Source organism: Felis catus, chromosome C2 (assembly GCF_018350175.1).
Source record: "Felis catus isolate Fca126 chromosome C2, F.catus_Fca126_mat1.0, whole genome shotgun sequence".
NCBI classification, from domain to species: Eukaryota; Metazoa; Chordata; class Mammalia; order Carnivora; family Felidae; genus Felis; species Felis catus.
Window position 1 is genome coordinate 151,146,174 of NC_058376.1, and position 12,820 is coordinate 151,158,993.

Below are 12,820 nucleotides of genomic sequence, written 5' to 3' on the forward strand. Positions count from 1 at the left end.
TATAGAGACAGTCAGCACATTAGCAGTTGCCTAGGGTTGCAGAAAGAGAAGGGAGGTGGGAAAAGGAAATAGGGGATAACTGCTAATGGGCATGGTTTCTTTTCGGGGTAAGGAAAATGTTCTAAAATTGAGTAGGAAGAAGGTTGCACAACCGCTTGAGTATATTGAAAAAAACACAGAAATCGCACCCTCTTAATAGCTACATTGTATCGTACATGAATTATATCTTAATAACGTTGGTTTAAACACACACACACACACACACACACACAGGAAAACTGAACAACGTATGAATCAAAGGGGCATGTTTAGGGGTAAAACAAAGTCAAGTCAACCAAGCTATCCCCAGAGTAGGAGCTCTGGGACCATGGGAGAAAGGAAAGATCAGAAAACAATTGACACGGTATGTTTTGAGGAAAGCATCTCTATATATGTAGTGAGAGGAAAGCAAGAAAAAAAAATAGTTAAAGAAATCACTCCAGCCCTCCTGGGAAGATAAAGCCACCTGCTCGCCCTCCCGCTTCCTTCTGCTGTGAATCAGAGCAGGAGCAGGCCCAGAGCCCAGTGGGAATACGGCCAGCCCCTCACCCCGGGCATCTGCACACCGGTCACGCACCTGCACCGGCGGGCACTGTCCCCTCCCTTCCACACAGACAGAGGGCCTGGCCAGAGCTGGAGCCGAGCCCCGCGTTGTTCTCAGAATCCCCCGCCACCACTAACTACTCAGTGCCATTGGGCCAGCTCCTCAGCCTCCGGTCTCTACACCCGGCTTTCCCCTCACCATGTTAAAATTAACAGCCTTCCTAAAAATGACAGCGTCCTTCGAGTCCCTCTGCGCGGGCACCTGCCTCTCCCCTCCGACCCCTGGGTTTCCCACCTGCCTCTCACAGCCACCCGCTGGCCTCTCTGCATGGTTCAATATGTTCTTAGAAGAATGCTTCGAGGGGATGGTTATGACATTTCACGTTTTCCAGAACTTCCTTTACTTCACGCGCTGCCCTGGTAGAATTGTCCTTCGCAACAAACGTTCTGACATCTGGGGCAAAAGCATACAGGTTTACTTCCCAGCCAAGGCCAGAAGGGGGCGTCCTTAGTTGGGATGGGAAGAAGCTAGGATGTCACAGGGGAAACAAGGGCTGGGGGGAGGGGCTTAAAGAAGTGAGGGGGGAGGGTTCACAGGGGAGCACATGGCAGACACAGGAAGTGGGGGGAAACCACAAGCCCCTGGCCTGCTGTGATCACCCCAAGAGTGACCCTCCCATTCCTGGGCACACAGTTGATTTGGAAAGGCTTCAACTTGACCCTCTCCTTACCAAGACTCAGGGCTCCAGCTCCCCTCCAAAGGCACTTTTTAAAAACTACCCGGGATCAGCACGGCGGGTGGTAGGAAAGGGCTCTCTTCCCTGGGAAAACGTTTCTGAGGCCTCAGTAAGCATCCTGGGGCCTGTCGGCCAATGTGCCCTCTCCCGGAGCCCTCTGGGCAGCCCCGTGAGCTTGGTCCCAGGGAAGGCGAAAGCATCTCTTTCTCCTCCACTCCCTTCAGAGGTCTCCACCTGGGGTCCCCCCATGCCCCCACATCTGGGATACTCAGTCCCCTCAGCTAAATTGAGGACCTCTCCCCTTCCTTCCGCTAAACACGCCGGCTTCTCCAGGATGGCCACGCCAACAAACACACATCCACACACTTAAGACACTCACACAGACACGCACTGTCCCTCCAAGGCCTGTAGATGAGCAGGTGGCCGCCAGAGAACAGAAGACGCCTCTTCCAGAGTGGAGGCACCCTGTCCCGAGGCTGGGCTTTCAGCTGCCTTGATCTTGCGTGCAGCTGGAGAACTAGGCAAAGGACGGAATGAGCTGGGACGCCGGCCCGGCTGGGGGAGGGCAGGAGGGGGGCTCCAAGTCAGCTCATAATCAAGAAGACGCCCCCCTCTTTTCTTTTCCTTTCTTGGGCATAGACTACAAAGGTTCTCGGCCTTTTGCAGAGGTCGGTGGGGGCGCCAGTGTAGACAGAGGAGCGGTCATCAAGGGGACCCAAATCCCCCTGCAGAGACTGGCATTGTTGCCAACTTTTAAGAAAGCTGACCTATATTGCTAGCAAATCCTCATCAGAAAGAAAACTTCGATAAATTTGAAAGCACAATATTTGTGGAAGCCAAGTAACTCCAAACAGAGCAGACGGGCCCCGAAGCTCCCACCTCCCTGGGAACCCTGCTTCGGCCTGCTTGAAAGCCTGCCAATCTGGGAGTAAAGAGGCTTATGCCTTTTTCCATGATAGGTACTTTTATTTATTTATTTTTTTAATGTTTCTTTTTGACAGAGACAGAGAGTGGGGGCGGGGGGTGGGCAGAGAGAGGAGACACAGAATCTGAAGCAGGCTCCAGGCTCCGAGCTGTCAGCACAGGGCCCGATGCGGGGCTCGAACCCACCAACCGTGAGATCATGACCTGAGCCAAAATCGGATGCTCAACCGACTGAGCCACCCAGGTGCCCCATCATCATAGGTACTTTTTTTTAAATTTTTTTTTTCAACGTTTATTTATTTTTGGGGGGGACAGAGAGAGACAGAGCATGAGCAGGGGAGGGGCAGAGAGAGAGGGAGACACAGAATCGGAAACAGGCTCCAGGCTCCGAGCCATCAGCCCAGAGCCTGACGCGGGGCTCGAACTCACGGACTGTGAGATCGTGACCTGGCTGAAGTCGGACGCTTAACCGACAGTGCCACCCAGACGCCCCCATCATAGGTACTTTTTAAAAAAATACTTGTTTGGGTGCCTGGGTGGCTCAGTGGGTTAAGCCCCTGACTTCGGCTCAGTCATCATCTCACCGTGTGTGAGTTCGAGTCCCGCATCTGGCTGTCTGCTGTCCGCAAAGAGCCTGCTTCAGATCCTCTGTTCCCCTCTCTCTCTCCACCCTCCCCTGCTTGTGCGCGCTCTCTCTCTCTCAGAAATAAATAAAACATTTTTCAAAAGTTAAAAAAAATACTTGTTTACTTCCAGTTAACTGGAATACTTCCAGTATTGTGTCATTTTTAATTATACCAGTAACTTTGCATCTGCCTATTTTCTTTGTTGGAAATCGAAGTTCAAATCCTCTTTGGTATCGCTGTAAACCCCTGTGCCCTCAAGTCCTGCTCAGTATAACCGCTTCTGGGGTGTCTCTCTCCAGCCCCATCCTTACGCTTTATATTCATATACATATGAATATATGTACATGAATATACATATTCATATATTCATATACATATTCATATATTCATATATTCATATACATATGTACATGTATATGTACATATATACATACCCCTTAATACATAGGAGTTTTGTTGTCTTTGTTTTAAGTTTATCTGAGAGAGAGAGAAAGCGCAAGCAGGGAGAGTGGGGAGAGAGAGAATCCCAAGTGGGGCTCGATCTCACGAACCTAAGATCATGACCTGAGCCGAAACCAAGAATTGGAGGCTTAACTGCTTAACTGACTGAACCACCCAGGCGCCCCGGGAGGTATTTTTTCATTACAAAAAAAAAAAAAAAAAGTCCACGTGACTATATTCGTATACTTTTGCTTGTTCAGCAGTGTTTTTAGAATCTATTCAGATACATAGGTATGTGGATTCCTGGTTAACCGGTGTACGTCCTGTTTTTATCACATGCACGGACCATCTCTGGTTTTGCCTCTCCCCTGTGGATGGACATGTAGGATGTTCCCAGAGTTCCTGTTATAAACAACGCAGCGGTAAGGTTAGCACCAGCCCCGTGCCCAGCCGGAGGGGCTTAAGGCGGCGGGGGGCTAGAGTGGGGAGGACTCTACCAAGGCCTTTGGTCAGAACTCCTATTGAATAATGATAATTAGAAGCAGACACGCTTTTGGTCCGATAGCTCCTTTTAAATTCTGCCCAACACACCCCTTATTATTGCCCGCAGGGATAGACTGCTCCCTCCCTCTGTCTTCCTGGCAGGAATGACATTTCTTCCTGGTAGAATGACATTTCGATTTTCACGAGTGCGGCCGAATATCTGCTCCAAACTCCATTCCAAAGCGGATTTTTTTCCATCAGCCTTTAAGACACCTTTACTTTGGATTTTCTTCTCTCGCCTGGCCCTCTCAGCCTCCTGGGAACTTTCTCTCCCTCTACCTGGCCCTAGGACGGGGCTGAGCCCAGCTCTCTGATTTCATCCAGTGGCTCCAGTACATGTTGGTGATTCCAGCCCATATCAGACCCCCATGTCCACAGCCTGGACCCCTCTCCCTGTGAATCCTGGATGGGACCAGGGTATCTCTGCTTACAAACAAAACGTTCCCAAAGTGAACTCGGCATCCCCCACCCTCTCTCCACCACAGCCCTACCTTCCTTTACTGCCGCTTCCCCATCTCAGGTAGGGGCAGGGGCAACTCAGCCACCTTCACCCTCGGCCCACTGTCTTCAAAGCCCTGTCCCCACTGTCCCGACTGGTCTGTGATGTATGTTCCTCTTATAGTTTTAAAAACAAGTCCACAATCCTCCACCTGAAAGGACTGTCTTCTAACCCAGGCCACCTCCTCTCCTTGGTCGCTCAGCCACACAATCTCCTGGCCAGCTTCCCACCCTGGACTTGCCTAGGAACTTCATCCATTGCCCGCCCCCCCGCCCCGTCCCCAGAGCTTCCTTCCACACCACACATCTGACTGCACCACTCGACCCTCTCCATTCGAGCATAGAGGCCTCCTGACCCGCTTCCACTCTCCTACCCAGCGCTGTCCACGCCCCTCTCCCCCAGCTCTAAGCTGCACACTAGCTAACCAGAGAGGCTCCCCCAAGTTATGACTTCTCCAAGCACCTTCCTCCCCTCAGCCTGCATCACCCTGCAGACCTTCCTCCTCGGCAACTCCTCAGCCTTCCTGCCCCACTTAAATACAGCGTCCCCTAGGGCCCTCCCAGCGCCAGCCCCACCCCACCAGTGATGGAGATTAAATTCTGAATGCTGGGTCATTGAGGGCTATTGGAGGCTGATCTGGGTTGGCAGGGGACCGTTGGAGATCGGTTGGAGGCCTTTGGAGGCTGGCAGGGGACCGTTGGGGATTGGCTGGATTCACCTGGGTGCTGGCAGGGTGCCGTTAGGGATTGGCTGAGTGTCGTTGGGGATTGGCTGGAGGCCTCTGAGTGCTGGCTGGAGACTTTTGGAAGATCCTTGGGGACCCTTGGAGGCTGACTGGGGACCCTTGGAGATTGACCGGATTCACTTGGGGGCTGACTGGGTGCCATTGGAGACTGGCTGGAGGCCTTTAAGGGCTGACTGGGGGCCTTTGGAGGCTGACCCAGAACCCTTGGGGATGGGCTGGCTTTACTTGGGGGCTGACTGGGTGTCGTTGGGGATTGGCTGGGTGCCCTTGTGAACTGAGTGGGGGCCTTTGGGGATTGGCCGGCTCTTGTAGACAATTGCTGAGAGCACTGAGGGAGGGAGGCCTGCGCTCAGTGCGGGTGGCCCGAGACAAACAGGGCTGGAAGGTGGGGTCCAAAGGGTAGGCGCCAGGGGGGCCCGCTGGTGCCCTGGACCTGGAGTGAGGAGGAATCCGACGGGAGCCCCCAGTCGCCAAGGCCCCGGCAGATGAGGGAGCACTGTGGTGCCCTGGAGCAGCCCCCCGCTTCAGTGCCCCTGTGGTCTGCAGGGCGAGGGCACCCCCGGGGCAAGGAGCAGGTGGGGTGGCGCGGAGAGGCCGAGCCCCCTGGCATGTCCTGGGGAGGGGGGGTGGGGGGAGGGAATGGGGGAGGGGGGATGTCGGGTCGCTGTAAGTCCAGGGCCGCCCCTGCCGGGAGCCCCGAGATGCCGCGTGGTGCCGCGAGGGATAGGGGACTGCACTCAGTTCCCCATATTCCTGTGCGCCCTTCCCGACCTGTTTGAGCACAGGCCCCAGTGTTAGAGGCTGTGGGGGACTGGGGCAGGGAACTTCTCTGACCTCAGCTTCTGACAGCTCTGCTTTCTGAAACCCTCCCCCCAGGGCAGCTGCGTCCCGGTGGCCTTTGTCACCCTGCTTGCTTCCTGAGGTCAGGGCCCGGATCACCTGTGCCGCCCAATCTCAGGAACTTCCCGAAGTTTTTATCTTCCGGTTACTTGCCTTTTGTCTCCTCTCATCCCTCCACGGGGTCACCGCGGCCCCTGCATGTGCTCATGCCTTCCTGTACCCAGACTTGGGGAACCTTCACATCTTGAGACTGGGCTTGGACAGGGGACTTGCTTCGGCCAATAAGACAATAGCAAAGGTGATGCAAAAGGAAACTCAGAACTTGCCTGCTCCTCCTGAAACCCTGCCTCCCTCCATTCGAGCAAACCCTGACTCTTCTGATACATGGCATGGTGCCCATAAAGACCCGGCTGAGAGAGAAGCCGTCGGGAATGATCCAGCTCCCAGCCCTCCTGCCACCTGACCCCAGACATGTGAGGAAGCCCAGCCCAGGTCTGCTGAGCCTGGCCCGGACCAGAGGAAGCACCCGGCGGAATCTCGACTTCAAGTGTTACTGAGTTGAGGTACAGTGCCCTGTAGCAACAGACGGCTTGTATACTATCCAAACTATTTGTTCTCCCCACTCTTCCCTCTTCCACCTCTCTGTCCGGACCCTGTCACAGCACCTCCACATGAGAGTTTCTAAAAAAAGTTTCCCCGGGGCGCCTGGGTGGCGCAGTCGGTTAAGTGTCCGACTTCAGCCAGGTCACGATCTCGCGGTCCGGGAGTTCGAGCCCCACATCAGGCTCTGGGCTGACGGCTCAGAGCCTGGAGCCTGTTTCCAATTCTGTGTCTCCCTCTCTCTCTGCCCCTCCCCCGTTCATGCTCTGTCTCTCTCTGTCCCAAAAATAAATAAACGTTGAAAAAAATTAAAAAAAAAAAAAGTTTCCCCAATTATTATTATTTTTTTACATGGAGCCCCCTGTGTCAGAATGGCCTGGAGAACCTTTTGGAAATACGGAGTCCCGGGAATTGCCAGGAATCTCTGGGAGTGCAGGATGAGAATCTTCAAGTTGACAAGTTCCTCTGTGCCTTAAGACAGGGTTGGTTTTTTTAATTTTTGTTTTAGTTTTTAAAAAAGTTTATCATAAGACATGTTAAAAACTTTTTTTAATATTTACTTACTATTGAGAGAGCGCAAGCCAGAGAGGGGCAGGGGGGTGGGGGAGAGAAATCCCAGGCAGGCTCTGTGCTGACGGTGCTGGGTTTGAACTCGCAAACTGGGAGATCGTGACCTGAGCCAAAATCAAGAGTCAGACGTTTAATGGACTGAGCCACCCAGGGGCCCCTCACGAGACATGTTTGGACAGGTCCCCTTCCTCATCCACAGTCGCTGCAGGGGTCCGATTGCCCCATCCAGATGTTGACCTCAGAAGATAACCCTGGAGAGTCTGGAAGACGTCAGCAGTACAGTGTGCGACCCTGAGAGCTGGGGGCGCCCAGCTTCCCCTTCTCCTCTCCGTGGCTCCGTGCTCTGCTCCGGCCACTCGCAGGGCTGACTCACCGGGCCAGCCTTCTCTCAGGCTGATCTCTCAGCCCAGGCACTTCTGAAGACTGAAAATGAAGCGGGAGGAGGAATCAGGGCGAGGTCTCGGAAAATGGTCCTCCCATTCGATTGACTTCGCGTTCAGGAGTTCACTCAGGATGTCAGTTTTACAATAATTCTCTCTCTGCGGTGCTCCTGAGCTTGCTTTTCTAAGAAAAGGGGCCCCGGATCCGGGCCCTAAAGAGAAGAGAGTCAACCTTCTCTCCACCCTCTGCTTTACCATCTCACTCCTCCAGAAGGTGAGTCCCTAGGAGAGCGCTTAGCCCAGGCCCACCACCACGTCTTTTCCCTCCTGCGGGCTCTTCCCGGACTGGCTGAGGGCGAGTGCTCAGAAGGTCTCGCCGGCTGCCCAGCCAAGTGCTCGCTCACGGGCTACCCGCTTGTGGCTGGAACACTGAAGACCGAGGGCTGACCTCAGTGACCTAGAACAAAGGGATCCTGTGAGCCGTGAAAACCCTGAGGTGTCCTGATCCCCAACACGCAGCTCCTGAGTAAAGGGTTCTCCACGTCCAGGCTTAGACCAGACTTGGCCGCTTCTACCAAGAGCTTGTCTGACAAAGACCTTGACAGACGCAGTTGGATTTAGCCCTTCACCAGTGGATTTAGCCACCACGGAGGTGGGACAGGTGAGTTTCCTAAGCCCACGCCGTGGAAACAGACAAATGCATGAACGTCAACACAGATGATAGAGTTATGAAGGCCCGGTTGTGACGGTAGCCAGGACAGGGACGACCCTTAAATCCTCCGAAGGTGGCCCAAGGTTCGATGCCTTTATCCTACCACTGCCTGTTTCTGGATGAAAGAAGAAGCCTTAGCTGTTTGTCGGTCACTGGGTCCTTTTTCCTTCAAATATTAAGTGTCCCCCCAAAGCTACTTTTCCCACCAAACTCCTTCTTGCTGTTCTTTTTCCCCAGCAGTCACTTGGACTTGGGACTTACACTTGAGATCCAGCATCCGTAGACAGACGCCCTTCTTTTGTTTAGACAATAACCAAGCCCAGAGAAGGGACCCAAAGAGGAATTTGGGGAGGTGACATCTGAACTCTAAGAAAGTTATTACTCTTTCTTGAGAAGGAAGGAAACAGTCGCTGGATGCCTGCCACGTGCTGTCATTTCACAAAGATGTCCTTTGTCCTTGAACGGCCTCGGGTACACACTGCCATCCTTGCATGTGTGAGAACATGGACAGAAAATGCATTCCTTTCTTTGCAGGAGATGATGGCCAGTAGGTGCCAGTGGGGTTACAGGTACTTTAGCTAAATTGCCTCCCACTAGGTCTCACGACTTCTGCTGGAAGACCGCCGGATTCGATTCCAGCTTTAGCTGTCCTGCTCCGGTGGCCTGAGGTTAACAAAAGATAACGGCTACAAAAAATGGGAAACTCATCCAGTGGCTTCATTCTTGTAGGGGTCAACTCCCTTCCAGGATCCACTTTCCACTTACTTTTTTTTTTTTTTTTTTTTTTAAGTATCTTACAGCAACAGTTTTTGACATTTCCCCCACAGAGATTTTAATAGTTATCCGTGCGAGATCGTCTGATAGGAGCAGCTTGGCCATTCCAAAAGCGGGTCCAGTGTGTTAGCAAAGTTCTGTGAAATACGGGTCGAGTTTCATGACTGACCCTTAAACTACAGATGGCACTTGCACAGGAAGGTTGCCCTTTAGGTGCCACGTTTAGGGGGGGTGCCTGGGGGGCTCAGTCAGTTAAGTGTCCGACTTCTGCTCAGGTCATGATCTCACAGTTCGTGGGTTCGAGCCCCGCGTGGGGCTCTGTGCTGATGGCTCAGAGCCTGGAGCCTGCTTTGGAATCTGTGTCTCCCTCTCTCTTTCTCTGACCCTTCCCCGCTCAGGCTTTATCTCTCTCTCAAAAATAAATGAACATTTAAAGAAACAAATAAATGATTAAAAAAAAATGCAAAACATGTTTAGGACTCCTCACTGGAAATAGCTTTTGGAACCAGATTAGAAGTCATAGAACCTGGTCTCGTTCATAAGAGTCAATTTCGATTTTCCATCCCAAGTGGTAATATGCAGTTTAACTGCCCATTTATTTGCCTCATCGATTCCAAACTTCTTTCAGTTTTTATGAGAAATTTAGTTCATTCTCTTATAAGGATTTCTCACCTTGGAAAATATTTCAAAGCCCCTTGAGCTAAGGACTTTGAGAGGGGGCACCCCAGAGGAGTTCTAGGGTGGTAATAAGCTGTCACCTCCCAAGTGGAGTGGCTACGCTGCTGCCCAAGGGGATTCTTTAGAAGGCAAGAACAAGAACTCAATTAGATTTATCTGGGTTGTTCCACAAAAGCAGACCTCAATCTGGGATGTGTATAATACGCACCAGGTTCTTTGTGCAGAGTTAAACTGGATATTCTTCACTGAAAATTTTCAGCCTCATATTTAAGGTGCTGGTCTCCTGAACAATGGTAGATGGCATTTTAACAAGTGGTTGGGGTCTGTGCTTTGGTAAGTAAGGTACTAGCGTGGGTCCTGGAAGGTTCGAACGAAATGAAATCGTCTAAGACAAAAGACAAGACAAGGGTCATTCTGGGCCTGCTCAGCCTGGGATGGCAACCGGGATGGGACAGTATGTCCTTCTCAGCCTCAAGAAGGTGTGGTGAGAAAGATGCCCGTTCCCAACCACGCCTGCTCATTGTGAATGTCCCGCTCATCTGAGTTGGAGGAAGTCCTCTGGTGATACTGAGCCCCTCGGATTGCCCATCACTGGCAAGATACGAGGGGTTCCAAGCAATTCCTTGTGAATCTGTCACAAAAGGGACGCTTTCCCCCCGGCCTTTGACCTATCTCTTGGTGGATCCCTTGTGAAGGTGAGAGCCCGAGTGACAGGTGAGAAGCCACGTTTTAAGCACCGGGTGTCACGTTCTGGTCCTGAGCACCAGATCTCAGATGGTGGGAAAGGCACAGATCCTCACCAGGGTTTGGAAAATACTAGCGAGGAAACGTCACATGCAGAGTTCCTCTGCCCTCCTGTGGTTAACAGGATGACTGATAGTGTGACCTGTCAGGTGCCCTGCTTAGGTTTGTGGATTTAGATGAACTAAAGCCATAAATTCCTCCACTTTCCCAATTTAGATGGTAGTCTCTATTACAGGCATGGGTAAGGTGAAAGATACAAATTCTTTGAAAAAGCAAATGGAAGGTTTTTCTCAAGTACTGTATGGTTTTTTTTGTTTTTTGTTTTTGTTTGTTTTAAAAAAAATTTTTTTTCAACGTTTATTTATTTTTGGGACAGAGAGAGACAGAGCATGAACGGGGGAGGGGCAGAGAGAGAGGGAGACACAGAATCGGAAACAGGCTCCGAGCCATCAGGCCAGAGCCTGACGCGGGGCTCGAACTCACGGACCGCGAGATCGTGACCTGGCTGAAGTCGGACGCTTAACCGACTGCGCCACCCAGGCGCCCCTCAAGTACTGTATCTTTAATTAATAAACCAACCGTTTTACGGGAAAAAAAGAAGTGGTATACATCTCTCTCTTTCTCTCTCTCTCTCTCTCTCTCTCTCTCTCTCTCTCTGCTTTTTAGTGCCTTCACATGATAAATGCCTTTCTATTTGTCTTCTTTCCAAATTGCAGGGTAAATTCCTGGAGGGTAGGGAATGTTACTAGCTCTTTGTCAGATCCCACGTTCCTAGCTCAAGGAAGAGCACATTGTTTTCAGCAAATATCGTTGAGTAGCAAAATTACAAGGTGTTAAGAGTTTACAGTATTTTTCTCTTTGTTTTTGCAGCACTGGCAGGCAGTGGCTTTTTTATTTGATCACCTTAGGCATAGATTATTGCCGGTAGAGGGGATCGTATGCTACCAAGACCCATTTCCTTTAAAAAATGTATATTTTTTAGCATTTATTTATTATTGAGAGACAGAGAGACCCAGAGCATGAGCAGGGAAGGGGCACAGAGAGGGGGAGACAGAATCCAAAGCAGGCCCCAGGCCCCGAGCTCTCAGCACGGAGCCTGACGCGGGGCTCGAACCCACAAACTGCAAGATCATGACCCGAGCCGAAGTCGGACGCTTAACCAACTGAGCCACCCAGGCGCCCCTACCAAGACCCATTTCTCGTGGCATGGCGAAATGCTCAAAGCAGTAAGCCTTGCCGCCTCTCCCTGGATATTGAAATCAAAACAGGTCAGCAATTGCTCTCCGCCTAAGGTGAAAGGCAAAGAAACAACCGTGAATCAGATTAACAAAAGTCAGTGCTTTGTATGGTGGGCGATGATACTCTGAACCCCGAACTCTCTTTTGTCGCTACTAACCCTGCGAGTTCAGAAAATGTCCCTGTCATGTGGTCCCCGAGCCGCAAGGATTTTCACGATAGCTGTGTTTGTAAAAGGAGAAATTTTGTCAAATGTGAAAAATAGGAAAACAAACACACAAACTACGTGGTGGCCACGTAACAGTTCATTACATAACTAACCTATGCAATAGGTACAAACGCTATAATATCACGGAGAAGTGCTTACCGTCAATTCTGTAGGAAAGTCAGCTGGCTCTTGTGGTGTATAATTGCCTAACTGCATCGCCTGAGAAGTTCATTGCTATGATACAAAGGAGCGGCGATAGCGGGCATCCGTTTCTTTCCGACCGTGGTGAAAATGCCTCCAGGATGTTCCATCACAGCAGCTGCCTGTTGTGGAATGACCAACTTTCCCAAAGTGAAGCTGCTTTGTCATTTCTTCTGCTCACAAACACTCAAGTGTCGACAGAGCTTGACAGGAATGACTTCTCCTTGGCTCCACACGGCATCCGCAGAGATGGCTCAAGCTGAGACCGGACCATCCACTTCCAGTCCGGATCACCCCCGTGGCCGGAAAGCCAATGCAGGCTGTGGGCTAGCAGCGGCGGGTCGCGGGTCTGGGAGCAGGGGGCCTTGCTTCTTCTCCAAGTGGGCTTCTGCCCTGGATGATGGCTGTGTTCCCAGAACAAGTGTCCCAAGAGACCCAGGCCGAAGGGGGTGGGCACTCTTATGCTCTATCCTTGGAAACCACCCAGCATCATTTCCACCGTTGCTTATTAGTGGAGGGAGTCGCAAAGTTCCACCCAGGTTGAAGGAGGACACAGATTCCACCCATGAGATGGTGGCAAGGTTGCATTATATAATGAGTGGGGATGAGAGACATTCTTCTATTCTAAATTATTTTTAGCGTTTCTTTTTGAGAGAGAGAGAGAGACAGAGTATGAGGGGGGTGTGCAGAGAAAGAGATAAGGAGACACAGAATCCGAAGCAGGCTTCAGGCTCTGAGCTGTCAGCACAGAGCCCAATGTGGGGCTCGAACTCACCAGCT